This window comes from Protopterus annectens, chromosome 1.part1 (genome assembly GCF_019279795.1).
Source record: "Protopterus annectens isolate FY-2018-M chromosome 1.part1, PAN1.0, whole genome shotgun sequence".
NCBI classification, from domain to species: domain Eukaryota; kingdom Metazoa; phylum Chordata; order Ceratodontiformes; family Protopteridae; genus Protopterus; species Protopterus annectens.
The window spans coordinates 1284964164-1284987498 of NC_056726.1; the positions used below are offsets into that span (position 1 = coordinate 1284964164).

The 23335-nt window shown below is 37.8% G+C and overlaps 1 protein-coding gene across 1 annotated transcript in view; it reads left to right on the forward strand.

The window, feature by feature from the left end:
- TMEM238 (transmembrane protein 238) overlaps nt 1-21239 on the forward strand; it is a 113316-nt gene extending 92077 nt beyond the window's left edge. Inside the window, exon 2 of the mRNA XM_044081553.1 lies at nt 18687-21239. The gene's annotated coding sequence lies outside the window, so the exon portion shown is untranslated. The remainder of the gene's footprint in view (nt 1-18686) is intronic.
- Nucleotides 21240-23335: the final 2096 nt, after the last annotated feature.

A 23335-nucleotide genomic window follows, 5' to 3' on the forward strand; every position in this document is an offset into this window, starting at 1 on the left:
GTAAGAGGGTGGCCATTTTAGTAATGGTAGGAAGTTTTACTTAGGAAGATGCTAACTAGAAGGCAGCCTAGTACTGATCCTTGAGGATCTTCTATGTAACGGGTTGAAATTCTGAGAAATCCTGTTGCCTTTTAAGAGCTTGCTACCAATTGTACAGTTGTACAGTTAGCTGTGGAACCAGGAGATTGAAACACCAAGGCAGGCAAGCTCTTAGAGGAGTATTTGCTGAGAGACGGTATCAAGGGCTTTGGAAAGGTGAAGAGTGAAGAAACTAGGTTGCCTCATTTCTCATTTGATTAATTGTATTATAACATTTAAGAAGAGCTGTTTTGGTACAGTTGTTGGGCCTGAATCCATTTTTGGTTTTAAAGAAGCGATTGTGTGGTTGTATGTTGTACGAGCTATGCATTAATACACTTCTCTAGGGTTAAGGGAGGTAATAGGATAGCTATGGGGTTTATAGTTTAGCTCCACTGATGAATCTCCTTTATGAAGAGGTGTTATGTAGGACTTTTCCTGATTGACTGGATATTGTTTTCCATAAATAACCAGCTGATAAGACTAGGAATCTTAGCACATCTACAGGATTACTTAGAAAGTTGGTTGGAACTTTGACAACAGCTATAGTTGCTCGTTTTTGTTTGAATAAAACCCTTCTTATGGAACTTGGAACAAGGTGAAAGAAAGACTGATTTTTGGTTTGCTAAATCAGTGGGAGAGAGGAGACAACTGCCTATTTTTAGTCAGAGAAAGTGCTGTCTTGATTGTATCATTGAATTCAATAGTCGTGGAATCATTTTTGGTGGTAGTAGGACAGGCTGTGGCAATTTGGCCTGGGTGTATTAGGTTATTTAGGGATGACCAAAATAACTCATGGTTATTTTGATGCCTATTTTGGAAGTTATTATAGTACTTGAAACCCTTTAGTTGGGTATTGCCAGTAAGAATCTTTAGGAGCTGTCTTATAGACAATTAAAGTGTTGTATAGATATGATAATTCATTCTTAACATTGATATTATTATATAGAATTCCAAAAATCCAGTTTATAATTTTTTAAACAGTTTTGAAGGATGAGTTATGTATTATTCTACACAGATCGTAGTGTATGCTGTGACACTCTGAAGAACCAACCAGTCATTAGGGGATAGGCCATAGGTTGACAATATACTTTTGTGTGTTCAAAGCTTGTTGGTTTTCAATACATGAACACGCTGAATGTTTTTTTCATTTTTCATTGCAAATATGCACATGCTTTGGCTCATTGCTTCCTTGGTGTTAGGTTTACTGCATTGACCACTGACTTTGCTTCTGATGTCGATTTGTATCAGTCAGAATCACTTAAACTGCACACCGTGAACTTTATCATACAAAGTTTTATAACCGAATTATGACCCAAAATGTTTTGCCTTGAGTATTTTTTTTTTTTTGCTTTGAGTATTTATTTCCTCAAGGACGCTACTTGAAGCAATCATCTTGTACTTCTTCTAAGCCAAGCCATATCTGTCCCACATGCTCTAATGCCTATTAAGAGAATCAGAAGTATGTGTGGAGACTTTACAAATTTATCAGACAGTCAAGTGATGTAGATTGAGAAAATATATTACATTCTGCAACTTTGCCAGGCTTAAATGTACCATTTATGCATTTAATAACCAGCTTTTCTGACCTGCAGTCGTGATTGCTTTTCTTTGCAGTTTGGACTGCATTCACATTATGCATTTCAGCAGTGCCACAAGCATTTTTGCTAGCAGCTCTTGTTATGACCACATTTATATATCTTGCAAAGTGACATTTACATAGCCTACAGACTCAGTTGGATTATGGAATGTGGGTGTTTCTGCTTTATGCTGCATTGCTTATGGGTATAGTTTCTGCCTGAATGCGTATTATCAGGCACCGTCTTGGACTAGATACCATGTGCTTTGTTATTTTTAGCAGTGTCTGCTTTGATTTGCTCTTGCCACTTACAGCTATTATTTTTCAGACTTCTATTTTTGATTTATGCTTTTTAAACTGTAAACCTGAAAATCGACTCTGCATTTATATGCAGTAGCATATCTGTTGTCCTTCTGGCTTCACTTAACAGTCTGTCTAAACTTGATTTCTGATTCTACTCAAAACACTGTACCTGAGTTGTATACGTTACCACAGTGTTTCAAATTGGTCACAGAAGTATCAACTGACTCCTAAACTACTTGTTTTAGTTTTTGTTTAAAACATGCTTTATATATGGTAGAGTCTTTGCTAACTTACAGTAATCTTTAAACCTGTCTTTTAAAACAGAAATAATATATTCCTTCTGATACAATTACTAAATTCATTGATTGTTTTCTCACATGTAATATATGAAGAACGAGACAGCTCAAAATGCCTTGCAAGTTCCAAGTTGATTTGTAGCCATTGATGGGTTTATTTTTGACATTCACAGATGGGAATTGAATAAATGCAGTTGAGGGACTGGTACTTCAGTGGAGAGTGAGAAAACAAAATAATTGATTAAAATTATGACAAAATTATTTAGAATTGTAGCAATTTATACAATAAATGAGAGTTTTAAATGGGATTAAAATCAAGCATTTTCTTTTTAAAAGAAGTGAATGTGATATCTGCTTAAGGCTGATGTTTTCGGAAATCAAGAATGGCCTGTAATTGCATGTAGCTGTGGTACACTAGAGGAATCCCTAGTTCACCAGCTCAGACTCTGGACAAAACAAACCCTACAGCAGCTGGCATGAACTGCTTCAAGCACTGTAGTCCTTTTTATTTCTGTCACCATGTTGAATATGTAGTGGCAGTACCAACACACACAGACTCCAGTTATCAACAAAATCTGCAAATTTGTTTTTCTGGCCAATCAAAAAGCACATCACTGCCAACTCCTGCAGCAGTTAAAATGGTTGCCTACCAATGAAGGAGCTACACTGCAAAAACTAGGCACACAAATTTTCAAAATTTTGAAAACTATGTCACTGTCCTCCCCCCATTTTTTTTAAATTAGGCAGCAGAACTACTCATTAAGAGAGGACACACTGCTCATTAAGAGATGACCCACAAGAAACCATGTCTCTCCATAAGCATAGCTGGCTCATACAGTGCCCTGTGCTTGTACCATGAACTAGCAGCACACCTCCTTAGCTCTTCAAGTGAAGAACCAAACAAAATTCCTCTTCTTTTACTGACACACCAACCAGGTAGCCAAATCCACAATATGCCTGCTTCCTGCGTCAGCCAAGCAGGTTCTGTTTCTGTGCCCTGTCAACAGTTTATACCTCAAGTGAAGTGTTACAGTGCTCATGTTTCAGTTGTAAATATTTTTTAACCAGCAGCAAATGTAGCAAGCAGTTGCTACAGTTTTGACCACACACAGAGCACTAAAAAGTTTGAGTTTAACTGCAAATGGAATACTGGCTTTTAAAAGCTAGTATGCATTAATGAGCAATTTGGATCAACTAATTGTACCCCACAACACTCTGGGGCAATTGACTCCTTCGCCTCACCCTAGTTACACTACTGCATGTCCCTAATAAGGCCCAGCATCTAGACAACAATAGGCGAAAGAGCGTTCTGAAAGCTAGCCCCCTCATTTGGAACAAAATACCAGCAGCTATCAGCCAGGAGCCACTCCTGAAAAATTCAAAGGTGAACTTAAGTATGCAATTCTCCAGGACTTCTGTTACATTCACTTCAAAGATAGTAGCTGATGTATCCTTGACCTGAACTTCTAATTTAGAACTTTAATAATACATATTTTGTGTATATAATTTTTTCTATTTGTATGTAAATGACAGTGGACTGTGACATTTGTACACTTCTACTTTTTTATTATAAGCAAACCTGCAACTATAAATTTTAAATTTAATTTCTGTTCATCACTGCCCTTTGGGCTATAGATTACCAGCAGGTCAAAGTGGTATTTTGACTGCCCTTTTACTGCTAGTCTTGGTGACTGGATGGCTAGATCTAGATTTACCCCATATCCTGTATGACCTTGCTCAGTTTTGGAGATTTACACTCTCTTTTTCAAGTACTTAGCGGTAAGAAATTTTACATTTGCATACATAAAGATGAATATGACTGGGCATCTTATGGTTCCCATTATTGGTTGCCTAGCATTGCTCCTATAGCCCATTCTATTGAGGTTCTATATAGATTGCACACATGTTGCTATTATGGCCTCAACTGGTCCAGATGGCCAGCGACATAAAAATGGGTGGGACTTCCACTCTCTGAACTACCTAGTAGTCTCTAATGCCCAGAACATCATTTACAATATCTGTGCACTGCCCAGGCTGTGAGCACGATTCACCATACAGGGCACATGTTTGACCTGTAGCAGCTGCTCCTACAAAGGTACTTCCCCAGAGAGTCACCTAGTAGGTGCACACTCATTCTGGACTGATGGGCGTTGCCTATACACACAGCATATGTGCTGGGAGAACTCCACATGTAATAGGAGTGCATTATTGCATATGCAGGTAATGTCAGATATACGCTAGAGCCCTGATTTATCATCATCATACAGCGGCCTTAGGCCATGCAGGAAATGTGCTGTAATACAGCTCATGCTTGGAAAGTAGTGGAGCAGGTATTTGGACGAATAAAAAGGTGCATTTAGTGTTTTCATACCATGTTACTTAAGTCCAGACTATATTACAGTCCTCTCGATGCTATTATTTATGTCATATTCTACAAAATGATATAGCGTAAACCAATGAATTGGCAGCAGAACATTATGGTAGAACTTTCCATACAACAGCAGTTTAAGGGCAGGGCAGAAAGGATTTGAAGTGAGTTGTGCTTATATTTTGGCTTTGCATTACATGTTCAGGGTACATGTGGTAACCCATTAAGGGTTTGGCTTACATCTCTTCCTTTTTGTGATTTCCATTGTACATGGACTTGAGTCACAACCAGTATCTGGGGAGTATCCTGCAGGCGAAAGTATGAGGCGGCATTTCTGTTGCAAATTTTGCACACTTTGCCTCAAGTGACTCTGATTTTCATTGTATACTAGAATGATTCCCCTTAGCACCTTTTTATCTGATGTCATGGTTCTTCTGTAAAGTGGGAGAGAACATCTGTTAGGTGGGGAGCTTGAGGATCTTTGGGTGTTTAGTAGTAAGATGTAGAGACTGAGATATGGAAACTGATCAGTGGGTGCATGGAACAGAGGCAGTATTGTTGGCGTTATGCTAGACTGTCAGAATTGTCTAAAAAGGTGCAGATGTCAATTTACATAGTCAGTCTATGTCTTTGTCCTGATCTGTCATCACAGCCTTTGGGCAGTGACTTAAGAGGATGAATTCAAGTGGCAGAATGCATTTTTCTAGGTAGTTTTACTCTCTGACAGATATTTGCTGTCTGAGATGATGCAGGGAGATTTCAGAGTATTGCCACTACTCTTCGGTGTTAACAAGATAGTTTGGTTTGAGCACCATAAGGGGACGCCTCCTGGGTGTGCCCTGTGGAACAAAACCAGACAAAAAAGACACATTGATGAGGTACAGACTGTAAACAGAAAGCTTTCCAGCTGATAACCAAACTAGAGAACTAAGCAATTCTAACGTCTGTGCCACCCAGTATCTGCCTTCCATTAATTTTTAGTACCCCGTTACATGTGTTGTGCACCATCTGGATTGATTGAAGGAGGGATACACCCCCCCTATTGTTCCTCCTGCCCTCGCTTCTTGTTCCTCAGTCTCTCTGACCTCTTGTCTGATGGCAACATGGTTATTCCTCCTTTAGAGGAGCCCACCCTGAGGCTGTTTTCAAAACAGCCATGTGAACAGAGCAAAACCATAGTATTGGAAGGACACTTGCAAATTACTTCAAATCATAAATTGGATTGTAAGCTTTTTAATTATAGTGAATATTTAATGGATGAGGATGTGACAAACTTGTTATCCAAAAATTTTAGCCTTTGTTCCTGAACATAGAGCTAATATTTTAGAGACATTGGTGGACTTAAGAAAACTGAATTTGCAACTGTTTTTAAAAGATGGATTTTGAGCAACTGAATAAGGGGGTTATCAGAAGTAGCCTATTCAACCACCCTTTCCATCTGGTTCTTATTTTATATGAAAAATTGTGTGAGGTAGATGCAAGAAAAAATGAAACCCCATGAATTTGGATGTCTGAATCTAATGGTAGGTGAAAGAGCATTATTAAAGAAATTAAGTTTAGACAGGGCTTTCAGAATAAAAGTGGGATGAGTGGTTATTATGAATCAGGAAGACTATATTTATCGAATTAACTTTTTGTTGACTATTAATGAGCATCGATACCTATGAAGGCGTTTCTAGGAATAGGGTCAACATTGCTGTTTCCAGCATCAATTTTTTAATAGTTACCTTTTTGTGCAAGGGCAAATTACTAAGGAGACCCATACTTATTTGGCGGTACGGTTTCCCAATATACTGAGTATTTTTGGTATACCCAAGACACACAAATGTTTGCAAGACCCCCCCCCCCCCCCCAGACCTATAGTTAATGTTGGGAGGTCTAGGACTTGTCAAGACTTGTATTTCTACCCTTTGAAGATCTACTTAAGGATTCATGGGGTTTTTTGTACAAATGTGGACGTGTAAGATATGATAAGAACATAATATTGTGTACAATTGATGTTAAAGACTTGCACAGTGTGATACCATATGAAGAGGGCCTTTATTGGTTTAAAGAATTTTTGATAGAAAGTAAGTTTTACCCAGAACGAGATTAATACCTTTAGCATTTTGACTGAACTGGTATTGGAAAATAATTATATTTTGAAGGCCGGTACTATTTGCAAAAGAAAAGCATTGCTGTGGACACTGCATATGTCCCTTTGTTTTCAAATATAGTGATGTTATAATAGGGGGAAATATTTCTTTTCAAGACCAATTTTGTTAACTATTTGAATTTATATACACATTTCCTTAATGATATTTGTATCTGGAATGATGGGTCTTTGGATGAATTATTGGGTTTCATTGATTATCTTAACACAACTACATCTTTTTTTTAATGTAAACACCTGTATGATATTCTACCATTAATTATTTAGATGCTGAGGTGAGGGTCAGTACTGAAATATCAGGTTTAACATATACTACTAATAGGAAATCAACATGTTTGAATGCAATGGTGCATTATTCTGAGTTTCAGAAAAAAAGTTAAAGGGCAATATGTCAGGGTGGCTAGAATGGTTTCAGAATTGCAGTGTTTTTTAATGAATGTGAGAAAGTGAGGGACATGTTTTTGGCTCGAGGATATCCATTTAGATCGGTGTTCAATGTCTCCAAGGAAGTAATTTGTAAGAGGGAAGGAGGTTTTTACTCGCCCTTCCTTCCAATGGGTGAGAGATTAGTGCTGAACAAAAATAAAAATGATACCTTTGGATATGGTGGTTTTTTTATTTTGATGTTCAGCACAGACAGTGATAATATTAAGAAGATTATAGAAAACAATTGGTTGTTTTTTCCTACCAACCACAAAGTTATGGAAGCCATTGGGATGAAACCAAGGGTTGTGTATAAGAAAAGTAAATTTATAAAGTCAGTTTTGTAGTTAGATGGAATTAGAGATTCAGTGTTGTACACTAACAAAGAAAAGGCACTTTTAATGTGGACTTGTTCACAGCATGGGCACATTTTGGTAGGGGACACAAGGAAAGTGGACCACAAATTGTTGAATTTAGCTTTTTAGTGCAACTGTAACATTAAAGGTTTAGTGTATTTAGTTATTTGTCAATGTTGCCCTAGTTTTTATGTGCATAAAATGAAACTGAGATTCAAGGAAAGTATATATGAACATACGTATGATATTATCTATAACAATAAAAAAATGCATTAGTTAAGCACATAGATAGGTATGAAAATCATTACTTTTTATTTGTTGGTTTGGAAAGAATTTATATCAATCCTAGGGGGGATCCTGGGCTGATTTGCCACTTTAATTCATCATATTCTAATAAATTAAACTGAATGATTGCTGTTTCCCTGGATTAAATGAAGCAACATCTGTTGTGAGTGTTTTAAAACTTAAGTCTTAATGTGGTTTATTTTTTTCTCTGTCCATTATTGTTATTGATTGTATTGAGTATTCAAGTATTTTGTTTTTAACAGTTTGAGGTAAAAAAATATGTATTTCTATATTAAAATATCTTAATAGAATTGAATGGGGGTAAAGGTGGCCTGTATATTTTACAGGATTTTACATTAATTGTTTTACATTTCCATGATTGGTTGCCTGGTGGACCTAATATATTTAAATGCCTCATTTTTTTGTCTGTAATTAGTTCTGAAGAATTATGTATGTTAGGAATGAAAGCACTAAACGTCTAGATGGATATCAATAAATTTGCCCAGCTACTCGGTGGACCACTTTGGGGTGTTGCCATTTTTTTGTTTTTGAACTGAGTTAAGATGCTTGTGGTGCGAGATTTGGGAACAGGTTGATAGCAATCTAAACGTCAGTCACCATGTGTCCACAGTGGTAAGGAAAGCATTCTATGTTGCCCATCTCATAAGTAAGGGCATCATATCCAAAACTAAGGATGTTATAACTCCTCTGTACTCAACCCTCATCAGATCACTACTAGAGTACAACGCTCCATTTTACATTTACCTTACCAAACACCTGCAGCAACTGGAGAGACCACAGAGGTTTCTCACCAAGAAAATCAGGTCCTCCAAAATATAACCCAGGGGAACCAAAACATAACCTACATGGAAAGACCGAACGCCATGTTGCTGTACTCTGTATCCTAAAGCCTGCTAAAACGCAACTTGTGCCTGGCCTGCAGAGCAGTCTCTGACCCTGCCCCAGTGGAAATGCTGCACTTCTGCAAATCAAATTATACAGGAGTCACTTGGTCCAGGGATCTCGACCTCGCCTGTGACATTAACAGAACATGCTGGCGAGACAGACGTATCTCTGAGATTGCTGCTCATCTGGAATAAACTCCCGATCCATCTTAAGCAGCGCTCCTCAATAACCCCTTTCAAACGCAATGTAGACAGTTGGATGGAAGACCATAAATTCACCCCAGGGGTGGCACCGATGTCCCTCATGGACAGGAGCAGACTGTGCTGATCATAGACTTGCTCTGCGAATAACAACCATCTAACCAAGGCCAATTAGGGAACACGGTATTACATGGATAGGCATGTAAATCCCCAAGGGCCATTAGCCTATTAACCACCTATGATAGCAGTAACTGTTTGAAGAGGAGCATGTCTGGGCATGGACTGGGATCCTTTTTTTGTACCCGGGCTGATTAGCGGGGATATGGAGGGCCAGAATGTTTTAGAGTTGTTTTTAGGTTATCTTGTAGCAAAGTATAATAAGACATTTTATCTCTTAACTTGTTTCATGACTTGGTTTCATAGCTGTCTGAATAGCTGACACCATCCTTCATAAGTAGTTTGCATTGTCTGGTGAGCCATAGGGTATGGCTGTTTTTAATTCCTTTTGTATGCTGTGGGGCTGAGGTGCTAAGAACATTTAGAAATGTTGCACTGAAGTATTCAACTGCATCATTTAAGGGGAGTCTTTTTAGGGTGGATCGGTTAACTGCTTTCAGAGCTTCAATAAAAGAGTCCTTGGAGAATTTGGAGAGACTATGGGTAGTTTTGAGCTTAAGTTATTTTGTTAGTCGTGTGGCTATAAGCTTGCAGGTGATCACTTAGAGTATCAGGAAGGGTACTTGTGGAGGTGAAATTAGATGGGCTGGTAACCAGAATCCAATCCGGGTTAGATTGTTGGGAATTATTTTGCAATATTTTGTTGGTGTATTAATAAGTTGAGTGAATCCAGTGTTCATGCTGTTGATTGCTGAATTTGCAGATAAATGCTGCCAGTCAATGTTCATATCACCCACGAGAATAATTTAATTTATGATTGTATCCGCTATCTAGGATGGTACATTTTCAAGAATTGGAATGGTCTGTGCGAGGGGGGGGGGGGATATATAGCGAAGCATTGCGTATGTTCTTGTATTAAGTTTAAGGAATAAGATTAGGATTTCTGCTTTTACAAAATTTGGGATTTTGCCTGAATAAGGAGTTAGTGTGATCATATTTGGAAAGATTATAGCTATTCCACCTGCTTTGTTATGTGTTCTATCGAGCATAATAATAATATAACCAGCATCTTTTATTTCAGGCTTTAGCCATGTCTCTGTTGTGGCTGGCATGTCTGAGTTGTGTTTGGGCATCCGGGCATGAAAATCTTCTGTTACATATGCTTCTAATGAGTGACTATTTTTAAACTTTTAGGGTGTATTCTATGGTTTGGGGTGGATGTCACCATACTGATGTATGGTGAAGAAAGATGGTTTGTTTATTACGGCATTTTTAGCAGAGATGAGTAGAAACATTACCTCGACATTGCGACTGACATTATAAGTGTTTTTGGGTTACAGCAGTGGAATGGAGTTATGGGAAATAGGCTTGAAGAGAGAGATTTTTGAGTAGCTATTGGGTAGATAGGTGAGGATGAAGTAATGATTGAGGTGTGCTTATTTATTGTTACTACTGGTGCTTCCTTGGTCTGTTTAATATTTGTAGCTATTTATATTACTGACACCAGTTCATCGGTGGTACCCTTTAATTGCCACTTTTACTCTCCTTACTTATAATAGTCTCATGTTGCCCCACAACAGGAGAAAAGAGTCAAAACCCATTTTGGATTAGACTTCCAGTATGGCAACCGAGATATGAGCACACCAACTGGGATACTCCACCACCTCCAGAAGCATTTTGTGTAAAAGTACCAGCAGAAAATGAATCCTACCAGGCAATAACAAGGTGTCACCATATTAAGAGACCTAACAACCAGCATATGAAGAATAAAACAAAGAAAATGGACTTGAATAATATGAAAATCTGTTGCTAAAGCTGGCAACAGCATGTGGTCCTGAGCAACATGTGGAACCATGAGTAATTATACAACCTCAGTCAGACAAAACCACAACAATCAAAACTTACATAAATCTTGCCAGAACTAAAGGAAATGAAGGATACTCTGCAAATGTATGCTGCTAGAACTGAGTAACGTCTTCAGCAAATAACCAAACTAAACACCCTGACGCCATTCAATCACTGTGAGATGAAACACACATGCACACCACTCAACTGGAGGCAAGACATGAATATTTCAAGGTGAGATTAATAAACATTGAGTACTGAGCTAGAAAAGTTAAGGTTATTGGGTGTCCCAGAACATTTGGAGTGTAGATACTGCCTTCGCTATGCAAAAATGCTGTTGGGCACATGGACTGGTATGGAGAAAGTTAAGATATGAATAGAAAGGGCACATAGAGTGTCATGGAACCTCATATGTACTGCTTCAGCTCTCTCAAGGCAAATCATAGTGAGATTTGAAACTTATGCTTTAAAAGATCAAATTCTTACCAAACTGAGGCAACCAAAATATAAATTAATGTGGGTAGCCATAAGAATCTTTGTTGACCCGGACTTGTTGGCTCCAACCAGGTGATTGTCAGCTTCATATCTCCCGATCATGAAGCTGTGCAAGGTCCAGGGGATACGCTTTAAACTTTTGTATCCAGCAACTTTTAAAACTTTTTTTTTTTCTAGTGAGTGGACCTAAAACTTACCGAGACCCTGAAAGTGCCTGGGAAGCTGTACTGAACCTACCACCAGCCTCACAAGATCAACACTGGAGCAATCCACAGTGGGCCACAGATACTATTGGTAACTTTCCCGTCATCCAATATGTATATATATATATATATATATATATATATATATATATATCTATATATAAATATATATATATATATATATATATATATATATATATATATATATAAAAATATAAATGGATCTACTTCTAATGCACGAAAACCCACAAATCTGTAAATTTTGAGATGACTTTGCTGTAATCAGAAAACAATGAACACTTGGATGACGGGAAAGTTACCATGGGAAAAGACCACTTGGCCTCCACAGTGAACTTTACCCCTTTCCTTACTGTAGATTGATCTTGGAGTTGGTATATTTAGTTGGGGGTTGTGGGGTATGGGGAGCCCCCACATGAGTGGATTTAATAGGTCCCCTTCGGATTATTGAAGTTTCAAAACTTTGAAATGCATATGGCCAAGACCATATGATTGAAGTTTTGAAACTTTGAACATTTTTAATGGAAATTCCCGTACAGCACGGAATGGGAGAATTACCGTTTTCCTCACTGTAGTGCAATCTCAGAGTTGGTATATTTAATTAGCAGGGTGTGTGGGTGGCACACAGGAGCTTGACCCTGTAAAAACATACAAAAAACATGTTTTCATTTACTTTTATTTTTCTATTTTACTTTCGATGTTTCAAAACTTTGATCATAGGGTCTCGGCCATATGCATTTCAAAATTTTGAAACTTCGGTAATCCGAAGGGGATCCATCTATAACATACATATGCATATATTATATGTGTCTGTGTGTGTGTGTGTGTGTGTGTGTGTGTGTGTGTGTGTGCGTGCAAGCATATGTATGTGTGTGTGTGTATGTGTATGTAATATATATACTTACATAAACACATATATATCGTATGTAAGCAAGGAGAAGTATTTAATCAGGGAGACTGGGCAAGTTAAGTTCCTGGGGCAGGTCTTCTTGACTTCCGAGACTGTGAAACCTTCCAAGACATTGGAGGTTCAAAACATACATTCTTCAGCAAAAGTCTTACATTAAGTAGTTAATTGAGGCAGTAAAAATAAATTTATCCAAAATGCAGGAGAGTGGGATGAGCTCAAAAGTAAAATCAAACAAACCATACAAGACCAGGCCTTTATAAGTTACTTCTGTCCATAACAGACATGGATGCCAGGCCTGGTGTAAATTTCCTGCTCTCTATCCACTGGTCTAGGTTGCTGTTAAGTTGGGTACAATTTGAACTCTGCTTGAGATGGATGGGAAGCCTGAGCCATAGGAGGAGAAGTCTCTGGGATGCATATGTCTCGTCAGCATGTTCTATTTAAGTCACAGACAAAAGTTAAGTCCTTAGACATTGTATTTCTGGTACTGTTTGGTTTACAAATATGCAGGAGATTCAGAAGTGTGATTTGTGGATGCCTTGTAAGCCAGGAATAGATTACCCCTCAGCAATCTATAGGAGATTGAGTAGAGAGAAAGGGCTTTAAGGCGCTCTGCATAACGTACGTTAGTTAGACCTTGCATTCTTTTTGTAAGGTACCTCTGAGGTCATTCTAGTTGCTGCATATGCCTGGTCAGGTACATACCAATGGGAGCACAGTACTCTGCTTGGTCTGAAAAGGGCAGAGTAATGTGGGATAATGACATTTTTGGACCTAGATCCCATGTCCTTACTTATAAGTTGCACAACATAAAAGGATTTTCTCATCACCGTGGCCATATGATGGTCAAAAGTAAGGCTACTGTATGTATGCATACCCAGATCCCTGATCACTGGGTCAATGCTTGGGGTATATTATCAACATGGTAATTAGTTTGGATGGTTGACTTCCCAAAATGTACAATTAAGCAGTCTTACCAATGAGTTTAAGACTACGGCTTTGGCACCATTTGTTAGTTAGAGATGGGCCTTCTTGAAGAATGCTTGTGTCTATAGGGGAGTCTATGATAAACCCCTGCTTGCAATTATCTGTGAACTTAGGCAGCCATAAACTTTCAGCATTTGTTTCCACTTCAGAGAAACAGATGCCAAAAAAGGAGTAGACCTGTTACCAAGCCCTGGTGGACTTTGCTAGTGACTTGCCTCTTGGTGGAGGTGGCCTCACCAATTTTGACCTCATGAGTCCCATCAGTGAGCCAGTTGACTATCCAGTGAGTGATGAAAGGGTTTATACCTAAAGTAGTGAGCTTGTCTATAATGCCTGAGTGGGGTATTGAATCAAAAGCTTTGGCCAGGTCGAGTTAAGCTGTGTGCACAGTCTTGCCTTCATCCAGTGCTTTGATGACCCTCTCAAAAAAGTCCACCAGATTTAATAGGTACCACCTTCTTTTAACAAAGCTGAATTGTGAGGGTCTAGCATTTGTGGGTTACCTATGTCCTCATTTATCATGTCCATGATGATTCTTTCCATGGACTTAAATATGACGCTGGTGAGACGTATGGACCTGTAGTTACCCTAAGCATTAGTTGGACCTCCTTTGTCAGAGAAATAACTGTAGCCATTTTCTATTTTCTTGGGCACAAAACCTGACTGTAGGCTCCAGTTGAAAAATGATTCAAGTGCAAGTTTGTTATGCCTTGTAACTATTTGTTAGGCATCCCAGGATATTATCAGGGCCCATCAGTGCACTTTCCAAGACCAAAAACACTGCATCTATGACCTGTTCCCTAGTATTGGTTGGGGGTTTGTGGTATGAGATACTTCTTTGGACTATCAGGCGGAGAGTTGGGGGAGAAATTTGAGTTAAACCTGTAAGCCAAAAGGTTGGTAATGGACTTTGATACAGTGTGGGTGATGTGATTTACATTACATTCTGTGCATTGTTGTATATTTACACTGAGGTTACAGACATAGCTGTCGAAAGCTTTGTGGTTGTCCTTTGCCTGAGAAGCTATTTTCTTTCTACAAATTTAGCCTTTGAAGTATTAATTAATCCTTTTATCTGCCTGTTGAGATTGGTTAGGGAGCTTTTAGTATGTATGGCTTTGTTCCTCCTACACTTGGCCAAGATTTTTTTTCTTTTGTTGTATAACTGATTGATATGATTCCATCATGGTGGCTTGTCTTTTGAGTTTGTCTTATTCTTGATACAAATGGGCACAGCTTCTCACTCTGTGCAGCTATGACTATGGCTGTACAGGGATTTTATAAATAGCTCAACATATGCTATGGTGTTTACTTGGATTTGCGGGTGCTTGGAATTTAGCCTGTTAGTAGGGAGGGATTAGCTTGGAATAGTTCCTGAAGGTTTTCAGTTTTGCTGGATCCCTGGATTTAATTTTTATTTACAGCAATACTGCCTTATGGTCAGATCTGACTACTGAAGACATTACATTGGGTAAGGAACATTGGCCCAAGGTCAAGGGTGTCCGACCCCTGGTAGAAGAATGGACTGATTGCTCCAGGTTGTTGGAATTAACAAAGTTTAGGCATCACTGGGCTTGTGCGTTAGAAGTGGGGTAGGATTTCCCATCTATCGAGGTGCAGTTGACATTCCCCATGAATACTGTAATGGTTTGAACAGTGGGGGCCTCTAGTAGATTGAGACAGGTAGTGTGGTTTTATTGGGATGTGGAGGAGACCTGTAGTTACAAGGATATGGTACAAGACCCTGTTTATGGTGAGTTGCACATGTATGAGTTCAGTGGCTCATAAACTTTAGTTACTTTGAGATGTGAGGTTGGTTTTAATATAGACTGAGATTCCTCCACCTTTAGTTTCCTCCTGTGCAGTAGCTGGTCTAATGGTGTGAAAGGCATTCATAACCATTTTTGCTGAACTTAATTCACATAGACGAATGTGGCTTTATAGAGGGACTTTAAATGTATGATAATGTATTGTGTACTGTGATTCAGGAAATAAGGAAGCCACTCACATTGTTTAGATGCAGAGAAAGCATTTGATGGAGAAGAGTGGTCTTTTCTGTATAGTGTTTTGAAAAGAATGATCTTTCCGGACGCATTTATTAACCTTGTGCAGTGCATCGATGTTGGTTCGATAGAGAGTTGTGAAGATCTGTGCAGGGTTATTCTCCCCCAGTTCCCCAGTTAAGATTACAAGAGGCACCAGACTAGGCCATCCTATGTTTCCTCTGATGTTTGAACTTTATCTGGAGCCATTAGCTCAGGAGATTGGGGAGTCTCTTGTACAAGCCTAAACTGAAGTCTTCAAGAACTAAAAATATCTTTATTTGCAGATGATATCCTACTGACATTGACTGATTGGCAAAAGACTTAACCCTTTTTCATATAATCAAAACACTTGGCTGCTTTACAGACTGTACTATTATTGTACAGAAAACTAAAGCAGTTGCTCTCAACTTAAACTTTCAGTAGGAATTCACATATACTTATCCCTTCTTACTAAAGAACAACAAATGAAAATATTTAAGATTATGGTTCCAGACACATGGCAACAAATCAGTCACTCACCTATGAGGAAATTAAGTACAAAGTATTAGCACATTTCCAGAACTGGAAAATACTCCCTTTGGACCTGGATCAGAAGTCTTGGGCAATAAATTGGTTTATCCTATCCCTATATGAGATGCAAGACCTGGTCTCCTTTCCACTGGAGCCACTTAAAAAAACAGATAGTTTTACAATCTAAAACCTTAATTTGGGGGGGGGGGTGCTGGGGCCACCCTTAGGTGGCTTGGGAAAAACTCGCATTACCTGGGCATATGAGAGGAATATTCATCCTGGATACTCAAACTTTATTGGGGGGGGGGGGTTACCACCTTCACTATAGGGATGAAGATTATACTTAACACCCATAAAGCAGTATGGGAAGATATGATATTAGGGAGATGTGATATCCCACTGGGAATACATTACTTGGACTTGGCTATTCTTGAGCAGGCTGCCCGTGGTGACCCTTTTCCAATAAAACCAGCATTACAGCCACTAGAACTTTATTTAACCCCCCCCCCAACCACTTGAAGGAACTTATCCTACAGATAGGCTACCCCCAACTCTGAAATCAAGGTACCTTCCCCACGAATAACTGGGGAAAGCAGCTATGACACTATTATCAGATGTTGAATAATAGAAGAATATTGCAGTGGCAATAGGTAAAGGCAAAATATGTCCTTCCTGGTATTGCAAGTGGAGTATTTATGGGACTGAGAATGTCATTGAGACAGACAGAATGTTATAAAATGTAGCTCTGAGGGAAACTGACCTTGTCCAAGTAGCCATTTTAGGAATGAAAATTCAGTTGAGCATCCAAGGGTAGCTGGCTTCTATAAGACACTGATGCTTCTCAAACATTTACAAATACGAAAAAGTAGACCAGTTTGGGAGAGAGATCATTAAACACTCAGCACACCAGAAATGGCTTAGATATCTGAAACCTTTATACGCCTGCACTAAGGACAGAAAATTTAGGATATTTGGATGGAAGTGTCTTCACAAATACTTCTATACTCCAGCCAAATTAAGAAAAATCTTCATAAGGAATTTCAAAAGCCACTGCATGTTGACCCTCAGTTATATCTCTTAGGTTGCCCTAATGAAAACATGCTTATACCCCCTACCCCCTAAATGTCCTACTGACTTCAGTAATGCTTATGATAACAAAAAAAAAAAGCCATAACCAAGAAATGGAAGCAAACACAGCCACCAGAATTTATTGGTATGCAGCAGATGCTTACAGAGGTTATGACCTCTGAGCTAAGATTAGCGAATGGGTGCATTACATCAAAATTTCAGCAGAAGTGGAGGACAGGCAGGCATACAGACATGCTCTGGAATCTGCATAGAAAATGGGAATATTTTCCAAATGCAAGTAAGTTTAAAGTTCAGAGAGATGAGAGAATAATAAGGTTGCATATGAAAAGACTAAGGACATTGAACACCCCTACAAAATAAGTCTAATGTACAAACTAATCAGGCAATCCAGATGTATAAGGAAAGTAAAACTCTTGAGACTACCTTTTGTAATGTAATACTACTTTTGTAATGTTTAGTATGTTGTGGTCTAATTGCCTGCTAATTCTTGTAAATAGTTATTTGATCTATTAGTAGCAGTAATTGTTTATTTGACCATATCAGGGATAGATAAAGATGCTCAGACAAGGGTTCTAGAAACTGTGATTATCTTCATAATTTTACAGTAGACAGCGAAATTCCTATCTATAATGTTTACTGACTGGTGAGACTAATGTGAGGTCTCAGTGAGCTATGGCATAATGAATGGGAACATATTATTTGTACCAAAGACAGCTGTATTTATCCAGATAACTATGTAATGGTGCTTTTGATGGATGGCGCAGTGGTGCAGCGGTAGCATTGTTGCCTCACAGCAAGAGGTTCTCCTGTTCAATTCTCAGCTGGAGTGCCTCCTGTGTGGAGTGTGCATGTCCTCCCTGCGTTCATGTGAGTTTTCTCCGGGTACTCCAGTTTCTTCCCACGATACAAAGATATGTATCTGGAGCATTTCTCCCTGAGCCTCCGCTGAAAATTGGCTTCATTCCAAGTCGGACTTCCCCGGTAAACAAATTTAAATAAATAAATAAAAATGACTGAAATTTGTAGAATGGTCCCATTGATCAAACTTGATTACCCCTGCCATATATGCACCTATACTACTATAATCCATTTTTCACAGCATGACAGTTTTTTTTTTTTTTTTTAACAAAAACTAAGCATTGCCTGTATGAGTTGTTTTGTACGTGTTCATAAATTTTATTCTTGCATCATATGAAAGAATTCAATTTGCTTAGAAGCTTATATTGAAAAATTTAAAATATGTATATTTAATGCTGTCTAATTAAGTTACACGTGTTCATTTTGCATATTGATGTGAGTATTACTGATTAGTAAATGCTAATTCTTCAGACTATTTCTTTGTATGAAGCACTTCTTACAGAAGAAGCTTGGATAACTTTTTGTTAGTGTATTGAAATCAAATATAACATGGTAAAACAGTGTTGTGAAACACAAATATATATCGCGATTAAAACATTGTGTATCTTCTTAGTCAGAAACTAACATTTTTTTCTTTTTTCTTTTCTTTTTTTTTCATTTTAGGATTTTAGGACTGCTGTCAGTATTTCAAATTTACTGAAGAATCAGTTGGAGAGGGAGGGAGAAATTGCTGAAACAGAGAAAGAACATGTGCATTCCCTCCCTGCTGAATTTTAATTTTCTACACTGATTTGGCATTTTACATAAAATAAAAAATGTCTTTTTAAGACCTAGTGGAACATTGCAATTTTTCAATGGAAAGACAAATAGTGAGAACTGCCCAAACAGTATTTTAATCTACACAATAACTAAAATAAGGCATTAATGATCTTTTGGTTTAGCACTGTACTTTGCTATCATCTTATGAAGACCATTGTTTTCTAGACCATTGTTTTCTATAGCCTTCACAACCTAGCTGGCCTAGCAGTAATCCGAAGAAGTGAAATTGAAAATGTTCTTTATTGTAAATGTATATGCTTTTTTGTGAACTAATTTTAACTTTCTGTATGCAAAAATGGGCCTATAACTTTTCAGGTTAACAAAGCATATATGTTACCTTCTCATTTGCTAGTTCAGTAGTATTTACATACATGCAAATTATAAATCTTTGCATAAAGTAGAAAAATATTTTTCAGTTTTTCAGTAGATGCTAAAATACCCTTGAGTGAGCATATGTCATGTTTGACTCTGAAAAATATTTTGCTCAGTATGAACGAGATTTAAAGGAAGAGGAATGTTTTATTTGATAATCTGTGCATAAGAGTTGTATTTCAAATAGTTTTTAACTTTATCCATTTGTTAGCTGGGTAAGACTATTGGCCACTTCTGCACGTTTTTTTTGTGGGGGCAACCCAGGAGCACTTCCTGGTTAAATGATTTGTTCAGAGTTGCACAGTAGGCAAAGGAAGATGGAAGGAATGAAATGATGCACCCTGTGCACAGGACAGAATTCGTCATGTACAAGGCCGTACATACAAGATTGGATAGTTCAATTAAGTTACATGTAGAGAAAAATTATGCCTGGCAAACATCTCCCAAATAATTTGTGTAATGTTGAATATGTAAATGATAAGCATAGATGAATGTTAAGTGATGAGCATAATGTCTGCCAGTATTTCACACACAGCGTCAAAATGTGGGCATCTAATGAAGTTTAACCAATAGTTAAAGATTGGTTTCTTCAACCTTCGTATGAGTAATGAGTGACATTAGGGTGATGCATAATTAATGTAAGTGGGTTGCCTCTGAAAGGATTCACTCTTCTCACATAATCTTCACTGTAGAGTGAAGTCATGAATTACAATATGTATATTACAATCAATTATTTGTCCATCTCCAATTTATATCCATCATTGCACATCTGTTCTGGAGAACAGAAAAATTATTACAATATAATAAACATAAGTTAACTTGTTTGTACCACTTGTCTCTAATGACTGTGGTCTGGGTCATAAGGGTCCCAAGACCACCAAAACTGCCAATTAACACCTCTGAAACACAGATTAAATAAATCTTTCTTTAGAGGCTACATTGTTTTGCCACCAAGCACACAAAAAAAATTACCTGGGGCTTTTATGTAGTGAGCAGCACAGATTTAAGCTTGAGCATATCACCACCACAGTCCTAATTTCCCTCACTAACACAATTCATAGGAATATATAATTGGGCTTATTTATCAAAGGAAGTCATCCTTTATTGCCTTCCATTCTGTTTATGGAAGAGCTCTCAAAATGTGGTATTTACCCCATGTGTACCTCCTGTTTTTGCTGACTACTACTTGTTTTTTCTTGATTGAATTTATAATAACACAACTCTCTAGTCTTTGCTCCCTGAAGGCTCATCTTGAACTTGCTTCTTCTTGCACACAATCCATTACTGTTAACATTCAAGCTTAGTGTCTTTTTATATGTGGGTACTCTGTACCATCATTACATCTCAGGTTTCCAACCATTGATGATATAATTTCTATTAAGTGGTGTTAAACAAATTTAAATCATATTTACATAAACAATATCTGTTTTTGACATCTGACTCTGTGAAGCTTCAGCTGTTTCTCCCCTGGGGGGGGTTATTTACCCTCCAATAACTGCTAATACCTGCTGCACATGTTGGTTCTGGCTGCACAACCTTTACAGTGTGTATGTTCATGCTTCTATCTTGTCATACTCTCCACTCTAGCACTTTGAAAAAGCCATTTATATTCTTAGTGAAGAACTCCATGAACTATCATTTAGTAATCTATGCATGATGGTACAGGAAATAAGTTATCATACCACTTCTGGCTAAACCTTGACATTCAACTAGTTCATATAATCATGGCATTCTTGCTATACCTGTATATCTGCACTATTTATCTGTTTCTGACTTCATGTCAGAAGCTCAAAAGAGAGAGGAAGGTATTCTCCAACACGTGTTATTGTATAGAAAGTGTGCCATTCTCCAGCTTGATCTTGTCTTAAATAGCTTAGTTTGAAAATAAATGCAGAAAATTACCTCCAGGTTCATGTATAGCATTTAAAAATGTAGCTTGATTTGTATTTATCTTGCTTTTTCAGTGATTTAGTGTATCGTATTATTTATACTGTTGGTATTGTAATAAATATGAAATCTATGCCACGCTGGCTTCACTGTATGCACTTCACTAAGTGTTTATTTCTCAAAATGTACTTAAGATTTGTCTTCTTTAGGTCATGACATTAACCAAAGTAATGAAATAAGTAAATATTCAAGATAAACTCAGTGGTGGATCCAGAAATATGTAAAAAAAAAAGGGGAGGGGCAGTCTGGTTAGTTGACTGTTGGGGTGGGAGTGGGAAAGTGCAACACTGGGTTTGGGGAATGTGGAAAATCATCATATGATGTTCTGATATGTGAAAAAAGGCAGCACTATAGATTCAGTTGCACTTTATTTTGCTGGGGATGTGGTAGCAGAAACAGGCAGCTCCTGTGCAGCACACAGCAGTGCAAGTTTTTTTTCAATATATGCCTGAAAGAGATGCTTGGTTGCCCATGCCAAGTCGGTCCCTACCCATGCCATAGCTGGCATGTGCATTGTTGTAACCTAGGAAACAATCCCACTGAAGGTGATATTAGCCACTAGTACCATAGTAAATTTAAGTAATTTTTTTTTTTTGGTTAATAATTGATGTGGAAATAGTGAAGTTCAGTTAAGTAAAAGTAACACAGCAATTACATAGATGTTATGAAAAAATCCCAAAAAGCAAATGCTCAGCTTAGTAATTTTATTAACTGTATAGATGTTACTAAATTGGATATTTCCATATAAATATCGTTTCACTACATACTTCCTGAGCTTTTCTTAACAATGTTTTTTTATTTCATCTTGAATTTGACTGTGTTAAACCTAAAAACCTTCACTGTCTTCCTTTTCATCTTTTCAGGGTATTCAGGTTTGCAAGTTAAATAACCACTAATTTAGCCAATACATGAATAATAGCATGTCCCAATTACAATTGTACAAATAAAAAATGTTCAGCAATGTATGCTTTAAATACAAAAGATGCTTTGCTAAAATATTTCACAGACCCTATAGACAATACAGAAAACCCATACGTAATCCGCTTAAATCTGGGTCAGGCGCTTGGCTGCCTGTATTGATAACCGGCTCTTTACTGACTCCCTTGCCTCTGTGGTGGTTAGAAAATCCTTTAGTTTTAACATATCCTGTAGTTTTAACATATCCCACCATGCTCTAATAATTCCCTCCTTATTAAGGCCACTATTGAATATAATGCCTGATTCAGCAAGTACCTCACTAAACAATTAAAATTTCTTAAAACACAACCAAATTTCCTCACTAAACAGAGTGAACGCTTTATTTCACAAATACTCCTCAGGTATGATCCTTGCTTATGAACAACCCAATATTCTAGGACCTTATTCACCCTAAATAGAAACATTTTAAAGCAAACACCTGCTCTAGAGACTTAAACCTATACTAGAATATCAAACACACCAAACAGCACGATTGGTACGTAAACCTGTGTACCTGCATTTCCAGAACAGACCTTTATATATCAAGTAGAGAAATTCCATAGCAACATTTAAAACCAATCTGAACTAGTGAATGGAAGATCGCAAACTTTAACCCATGTCATACGGGGGGAATTTTACTTAATGGAACATTGTTAATCTCCCACCAGTACTGGGTAATGGGGGCTTAGATTCTTGATGGCCCCTCACCATTAAGGCTAACAACCTATGAACCTATAACTAAGAGAATTGAATGTACTATATCTTCACATTCACTATGAAGCTTTAGAAATGTAGTTTTATATTTGCTGAACATGCCATCATGTTGCCAACATGAGAGCTGTTGCCCTAATTGGCATGTGATACTGAAAGTACTTTGAGTAAATGGCAGAACATCTCTATGTTGATGCAGACATTGAAAGAGGCATTCAGCATGCTTGATAATGCAAAGCTGACTGAAGATGTTACCCACTGAATACAGTATGACAGGAGTGTAAGAAAGTATGTATTGAAGACAGAAAGTGAAGTAAATAAAGTTAACTTCTTGGGAGCAGCTCTGACATAAGATGGGAGATGCTTTGTATCAAGTAGTTAAACAGTTCTTATTGGGAAGTACACTGAAAGTGAGGGATGACAAATAGTAAAGACTGAGATATCTGGAGTTGATTATTATGCTGTTTAGCTACACTTTAGAAACACAGGGTATTTACACCCAACTG